This window comes from Macrobrachium nipponense, chromosome 18 (assembly GCF_015104395.2).
Source record: "Macrobrachium nipponense isolate FS-2020 chromosome 18, ASM1510439v2, whole genome shotgun sequence".
Lineage (NCBI taxonomy): Eukaryota > Metazoa > Arthropoda > Malacostraca > Decapoda > Palaemonidae > Macrobrachium > Macrobrachium nipponense.
Window position 1 is genome coordinate 53,915,277 of NC_087211.1, and position 9,078 is coordinate 53,924,354.

Below are 9,078 nucleotides of genomic sequence, written 5' to 3' on the forward strand. Positions count from 1 at the left end.
GTCAAGTTTGCATTGCCAAAATTCATGTACAGTGGTGCTCAAATCTCATGCGACATGATTCATTTTGTATCGTCCAGATTCTCAGACTCAACGTGATGTTGCCAAGTAGTGTTATACTTATTTTTCTAATGTCATACATGTCGGAAAGTTTGTGAATTCACAGCTAATCCCATTTTCCTTATGGTTATATAAATATGATCCCTTATATGCACTGGTATAAATCGTAATCTGCGTGAATTGAACTGATTTTCTTTTTTTATGCTGCTAAGTTCAAAGTGTGGTGTGATAACGGTCAGTTGTGCCATCAATGAAAGCACACTTTACATGCTCCTCGGATTGGTCAACATAACTACGTCTGCTGCATTATGACAGTAGACCTAATAAGCTCAACAGCCATAACAACATTTTCAACGTAGGAATATGAATTAAAACAAGTTTTCTTTGAAAGTTGAAGTTTTCGGCTGTGTTTAAGCTGCTTGCATGTTGTAAAATGTTTTATAGGCCTAAAGAAAAGAACGTAAGCCTTCTGAAATATAATCTGTAAAAAAATTAATGAATCTATTTGTAGAGATTATCTTGCTTTTGACAAATACAATAGGTTTAAGTATGAATTACAACCAGTTTTCTTTGGAATGTTGAAGTTTTTAGGCTGCGTTTAAGCTGCCTATATGTTGCAAAATGTATAGGCCTAAAAGAATAATCTAAGCCCTATGAGAAGTAATGTTACTAATGTTTTTATTGGTAGAGATTACCTGTTTCCTTGAGGAACATGATGATTTTGATTTTATATATAGAGAAGAAGTTGACTATTAATCGAAATATCATAAGTATTAATATCAAGGCGTATGGAACACTGTTTTTCAACTGGTTTAAAAAATATTTTCTTAAAAGTCCTTCTCCTCGCTTTTTCGGTGTATAATTTATTCTTTCATAAGGTTACTTGAAGAACAAGAATGTTAGATAACCTCATTTGCTTTCTGGCCAGAAATTGTCAATAGAGAGATGTGATTGTTAATTGTAAAGTAAAGAAATCGTAACGTATAGGCCTAGGAACCAATATCTTGGCTTTTGACAAAAGAATAATTGCATAGGCGAATATTTCGCTAGTATGCCATAATTTTTTTTAATATATTTAAGAATTATAACAATTAATTATGTATGAAAATCCAAATATTCCTGTAACATATAAAGTAAGTGTTTTCAAGATAATTTCATTGTCGCTACTCAGTGTAGACCTACTTATGTTACACCGGGTGGTTGTTGCACAGACACTAATGATACGTCACACACGCTCCCCTCACACGATAATATCGGTGGGCGCATTCTACTTTTGTATATACATATTTACATTTTTTTCAGCATTAAGGTGTAAAAGCAATCAAGTAGGACTATTTCAAATTTTATGTTGGCTTTGGAAGCATTATTAATGTTATGACAATTTTTTTTTTCGTTTTTTTTTAATTAATTAACATTTTTGAACTGATGCTTGATGGACGACTTCACTTTGGTCAAATGCTTCAGCGATGTGTGAACGAAAGTTTGAAAATGTTTCGAAAGAGTTTTTTCTGAAATTTGCTACACGTGACATTTTCTTACAGTTTGACATATATGACAGATTTCACTCTTATGAAAACATATTATGTCCATATTGTATGCAAAAATCGCGTTTCCGCATTGAAATAATAGATAAATATGGAGCATGCAAAATTGCCAGTTAGTGAATTTTGAACGAAATCCTATGGAGTCATGTCGCATGAGATTTGAGCATCACTGTACGCCAAGTGCTATCTCTTGACCAATCTGCAATCATGGTGGAGATGGTTAACATCGATGCGAAAGTACAATATTTCTTTATATATATATATATATATATATATATATATATATATATATATATATATATATATGTATATATATATATGTATAAGATTGAGATTGTTCCCAGGGAGGTATGGTGAATTCGATATTAAGCAATATTTACGGCTTAATATTTGCGCGTATATATACGTATAGGCCTACCTAGATTTCAGTTATTTAAAAAATGCAGTGAATTCGACATTAGACGATATTTATATGAAGTGTGTGTGTGTGCGTGTGTAACGAATATGTATCGTCCTCCTTAAAGATGTTGACACATTATTTTCCCAGACTCCCAAAATATCTTACCACGGGGTCTCGCGTGTCGCAGGAATCTCCCAGAGCAGAGACAAAGAGTGAGAGAGTCCTACCCAGGACAAAGATCCTGTAGACCATGAAGCAACCTCGCCTCCTCTCACGTGATAATTTCGGTAGGGATTTCTGTCTAGCATAATAAGGAAGCTATATCAGTAACTGCAGAAGTTACGAAAAAAAAAAAAAATTGTATTTTCGAAATCCAATATTTTTATGGATTTTCGTCTTTTGAGAGTGGCTACTACATAGAGGGACTAACATATCTGACGCTGTCCGTTTCATAATATTATGCAATTTTAAGAAAATCATGAAATAATACGTTAATATTAATATTTAATATCATAATTATATAATAGTAATATATATTATATATAATATATATTTAATCATTATATACATATATATATATATATATATATATATATATATACACTTTTAAATATCTTACCTGCTTACCAAAGATTCAGTGAAAACTTTGAATAACAGTCGCTGATATTCGACGTATTTTGACGTAAGTATTTAAGCAAATGAGTAGAATGCATTGAAGCATAATATTCTGCATGAATGAAGGATAGTGTTGTTATTTAAAGGTATTCAGTCGCAAGCATTAGCACTGAGCTAATTATATGAAACTACTCTGATTTAAATCCAACAAACACACACACATATCTACACAGATGTTTCATTAGTAACTCGACGAGCCCCCAAAACAAACTGAGCAATCCTTCGTATATATAGGACTTGATTTCTCGATGTTTCTATATATTTGATTTTAATGTGTCAATGTATACATGATACATTTTGTAAATAAATAATATATAAAACTATAAATGTTTTTGATTTTCTTGTATGATCTATTCCTAAAAGTATTGTTAAACTAAGTAAATGGAGTTATATTGTCAACAAATAGGATTTAAGTAGACTTCGGCAAAGGGGTATGGAACCATATTGGGTAATTAATTTTTTTTATGGGTCGGGGGTGAGTGAGACGGAGGCTCTTGGCAGTCATCAAAAGGTTAAGAACCACTGCTTTATATACCAAAGTTTCCTCAACCCACTCCCATTGGTTCTCTATCAGTTCTGTCATAAGCTTTACCTAGGCTCATGTATACACTTTACCTGGGCTCATGTATACACTTACCTAGGCTCATGTATACCACCTCTCCAGAAGTAACACGTAACGGATTCACAGCTGATTTAAACCAACACTGGTCTTCCAGTCCTCCTGCCATTAACTCATAGCAAGAATATTTGAGATGGGGTTTGCTAGTACCATGCTGTGCCCTGTGGATAGTGGATACTCTAATTAGGTCTGAGAGCTTGTTTGCTAATAGCATCAGTGATCAGTTCGCTCATCCAGGTGATAGCCAGAACCCTTAAAGATTGCTGCCGCTATGTATGTATGTATATATGTGTGTATATATATATGTGTATATATGTGTGTATATTTCATATCTGCAAGAAACTCTTCAGTTAGCCTTCGAATCGCTTGTGTTTATGCAGGACATGTGGCCTTCTTGTAGACTGTAGAGGTAACTACGAAATGAAATTAACTGTATGCATTACTGTATAACATATATATATAATATATATATATATATAATATATATATATTTATATATAAACCTCAATTGGGGTTTTTTAATTCGAGAACATTACTGTTTGCCTCCTTTGTGGAGTTAGAACTATCTTCCTCTGCCATTACGTTGGTGGCATGAGAGAGCGACGTAAAGTGGGAACGAGAACATCGCGGCTAGATTACCTGAGCACAGGTGTAAGGACCACCTGCTCCTTCTGCATCAACCCTGCGCTCTCTCTCTCTCACTGAGTAGTTCTCTCTCTCTCTCTCTCTCTCTCTCTCTCTCTGTGAGTCATGGTTTCTCTCTTTCACTCTCTCATGTAATAGTTTTTCTCTCTCTCCTAGGAGTTTTTTGTCTCTCTCACTCTGAGTATTGCTCTCTCTCTCTCTCTCTCTCTCTGTCTCTCTAAGTAGTGGTCTCTCTCTCTCTCTCTCTCTCTCTCTGAGTAGTGGACTCTCTCTCTCTCTCTGAGTAGTAGTTTTTTCTCTATCTTTCTCTCTGAGTAGTGGCCCCTCTCTCTCTCTCTCTGAGTAGAAGTTGTAGTTTCTCTCTCTCTCTCTCTCACACACACAAACACACACACACACATACACACAAATAACCACAACGTCACCTCTTGCTCACTTGCAAATTACAATTGTAGCCTTGAGTGATTTGTTCCTGTATTTTTTTTATTTTTTTTTTTTTTTACGTAATTTTCTCCAGGATAATATCCTTCATTATCCGTCTCAATCTTTTGGTTGTTCCCATCATCTTGAGTTGGTTGGGACGAGTTCAGCAGTTTAAACCAGGCCTCACTGAACGCCTCATCAATATGACTAGGCCTACTTTGCATACACCCAACTTCATCTAAACCAATCAATTAACGAAGGAGAGTCCTAAGGATATTTCAAAATAAAACAAGAAAAATAAAAAAGTGGTAATCAACGAGCACCCAATCCAGTTTGGGAAAAGTCATGCTGACCGACATTTTCCTCATCTAACGGAGGAAAACCCTACGGTAATTCATCTCCTTATTTAACAGACTGTTCATTTAAAATCATGATACAGTTTTAAATAGATTCGTGATGTCATGCCATTGGGTAGATTACCTTACCGTAGCCTTGTAATGTAATTATAAAAGACTCGCGTTTTCCTACCATTTGCATAGATTACATTACTGTAACCTTGTAAAGTAATTGCAATACACTCGTGTTATCTCACCACTGCAAAGATTACATAACTGTAACCTTGTTATGTAAATATAATAGACTCGTGTTTTTCGACCATTTGCGTAATTACATCACTGTAACCTTGCAATGTAATTGTAACAGGCTCATTTTGTCATATTGTGTAGATTACATTACTGTAACCTTGTAATGTAATTATAATAGAACTCCACATTGTCCTATCCCTACTGCATAGATTACATTACGGTAACCTTGTAATGTAATTATAATAGACTTGTGTTGTCTTACCACTGCGTAGATTACATTGTAACCTTGTAATGTAATTATATTAGAACTCGCGTTCTCCTACCATTGCATAGACTACGTTACTGTAACCTTGTAATGTAATTATAATAGACTCGTGTTATTTCACCTCTGTGGGGATTACATTACAGTAACCTTGTAATATAATCATAATAGACTCGCGTTGTCCTACCATTGCATAGATTACATTACTGTAACCTTGAAATGTAATTATAATAGACTCGTGATCTCCTGCCAATGTGTAGATTACATTGTAACCTTGTGATGTTTAATTATAATAAATTCATTCTGTCATACCATTGTGTAGAATACATTACCGTAACCATGTAATGAAATTATAACACATTCGTGTTTGTCTTAACCTTGTGTAAATTACATTATTGTAACTTTGTGACATTGTTGCACCACTATGTAGATATAAGAAAGAGAATACGAACGTAGGTACAGTAAAAGAATAAAAAAACTTTGGTAATGCCTACATTGAACGACGTGAGTTGCACTGACAGCGATACCTTCCTATTTATATTATTCTTAGAAGCCGGGTTGTTGGATCTCAGCGGTATATTGCGAGTTTTTTTTTTTTTTTTTTTTTTTTGTAACAAAATATCATACTAATTCTTCAGCTGTGATGGATTCCAAGGACGGATTTTCCTTTATAATCCTTATGTTACTTTGTAAACTTATTTTCGTGTTCATATCAGCCTGCTTAGCAAGGACGAGAAGTCGAAAGGCCTCGAAGCGGTACTCCATTTGTTTCACTTTCCTTTGTGAATTTTATCTTTATATAATATGCATACACATATATATGTGTAAATGCGTATGAGTGCCTCTGTATAAATCATGGATGGCATCAGATATTATTAACCTATCGGTTCTAATAAGTATTTTTACGAATCCTCTGTCTGGCGTCAAAGAGGAGTTATAATGTAAACATTTTCTCAGTGACCTAATAAGTAACATGAAATTAGGTATGATCAAAACATCTAACTTGAGACGAGCCTGAAGTATAAGAGACTAGAAGGACAAGTTAACAATGAAATGACAAACACGGATTTTCGTCAATAATTTCTTCGTGGGCTCAGTAAGACTATGTATTAGTCGTCAGAAACGGTGGAAAATAAATGAATAGACAGATTTTAATCTACTTGGCTTTTTTCTCGTATTCTGTTCTGTGGAAATTTCCTTCGTAAGTCGAACCTCTTAGGGTTGTCCAGTATGCTTGCCTATATAAGTTAATAATAATAATAATAATAATAATAATAATAATAATAATAATAATAATAATAATAATAATAATAATAATAATAATAATAGCATGAGTCACTAAAATGATGAAGACATCCACAATGGTGAAAATGTAGATATATCTTAGAAATATGTAAACAAAGGATAGCTCTCGAGAACGTGTTCGTCTCTCCTCACTCTCTGAGAAGGAGAAACAAGAAGGTTCCCGAAAGTTCTCGTGTGTATATATTTTAAGGATGTATTTACAATTATACTATTGTGGATTTCTTCGCCAATAATACTAGTAATAACAATGTGTAAACTAATTGCTTTTATTTCTTCATGTAAGTGCCTAGGCCCAATCGAATAGCGTGAAGTTATGAACCGAATCTAAATCCCTTCCACCACACTGAAGGATTTGTCGCATCAGGTGACTATCGAACTCGACCATCATTTGTCACCCTTTCCTGCGGCCAATTACACACTTCCCGATATGCAAATGCTACGCTCGGAACCACCGTAAATCTGAGAGTAATGTGCTTAGATATATATACCAGGTGGTTATTTACAGCCATCGAAACAGCCACGACTAAATGGAATGCGGGAATGGTTTTTCTTCTTCAGCCCCATTGTCCATTGAGACGCTCGGCACCCCAAGCCGATATTACCACAGATCACCTTTTTTTTTATTGCCACACAAATGGAGGTTTGTCACGTCAGTTGAAAATGGCATAGAATATCATGGTGTTTTTTATTCTTCTTCAGAATTGAATAGATTTATCCTGATGGGATTTATACATGGTTCGCTCCTCGTGTCGAGATTTTGAAATGTGAAGTATATCGCTGATAAGAGAACATGAAGAATTTTACATAGCTAATCTTATTTTCACTTTTGTGTGTGACATTTCAAAGCTAGGGGTAATGAAGTCTTTCAACCGAATAGAATGTTATTATGAATTTCGGCCAAACTTGTCGTCCAAAACCATCTGTTATTATATATAATATATATATAATATATATATATATATATATATATATTATATATATATATGTATATATATATAATATATATATATATTATATATATATATATGTGCGTGTGTGTGTGTGTGTGTGTGTGTGTTAGGCCTAAATGTCATACCTGTGGTACGAGTACACTAGTACAACAACATAACAATAAGAAGATTAGCATGAGAGATCTCTCAACTACATAAATAAAAAAAAATTCAGATGCTAATCTAGCTTCGCAATAGTCGAGAATGTTCCATGATTTCAGCCGCCATTCCAAAATTAGGCACATCTTGAACAGTAACCCTTACTATAGTAGATTCACATTGCCCGTGCATCTGATGTCTAGACCAGTCTCTTACGACGCTCCTGATTGGCTGTTGATAAGCCAATCACGGGGCTGGAAACTCTCAGTCTCTCGAGAGAGTTCACATAGGTAGGATGTATGTTCCACCTCTTTTCAGGGATACTTGTGAAAGACTTATCCCTCAAGAGAGGTGGAACATAGATCCTATCCATGTGAACTCTTGAGAGAGACAGAGAGTTTCCAGCCCTGTGATTGGCTTATCAACAGGCAATCAGGAGTGTCATAAGAGACTGGCCTAGGCATCAGATGCACGGATGATGGGAATTTACTATAAACACTGACACCAGTCATCTGACGCACGTCACTTTTTTTTCCTCAATTTTTCAAATTTCTTTAAAGTCTAAATAAATCATATTAATATATATATATATATATATATATATATATATATATATATATATATATCAGCTTAGCACTGATTCGAACGTCATCGTACAATGAAAACATACAATTAATCTTTGTTTAGTTCACTGTTATGCAAATTAAATTGATTGTAATTTTAGCCGAGATAATTTTATTCGGAAAAACACCCGAAAATGAACAATTCTAACCATTTTAGTGACCTCGTGACCTGAAAACTAGGTCAGTATATCACATTCGCTGTAAGTAATCAGATCATTTGGGACCCCATGTCAAGTTTCATAATAATAATTTATACTAATAATAAAATCCGAGTGGATATTCTTTGTTTGTCCACCCCGGATGGGGGCAGGGAGTAGGTAGGGGATCAGGGAGGCATGACACATCCATCCTCTCCCTGCAAACCTGTTTGTCCACCCTGGATGGGCGCGGGGTCGGTAGGGCTCCGAGAGGGTAGGAGAGACATGACGGGGCAGTGCCAGGTTCCAGCACAGCATATCGTGCATCATCAAGCTAATAATAATAATAATAATAATAATAATAATCAATCATCATCATCATCACATCATCATCATCATCATCATCATATTTGAGCATCTTACATTATCAAACGTAATTTCGATTTTAAGTTTCTTCAGCAATTTGGTCAAAACATTTAAATCAATTTTTTTTAGCACCTTAATGAAAGCAACATTATTTAAGTCTATATCATTCTTAATATCAATCAATAATTTTACGAACTTTAGTCATTAGGAAAGTTTTCTCTTTGAACGTGATATTATTATTATTATTATTATTATTATTATTATTATAAAAGGTTGCCATAAGACAGCACGCACAAGATAGGACTAAAAGCTGACAAGATTTGCTTAATTATAATAACTGACAGTCCCTA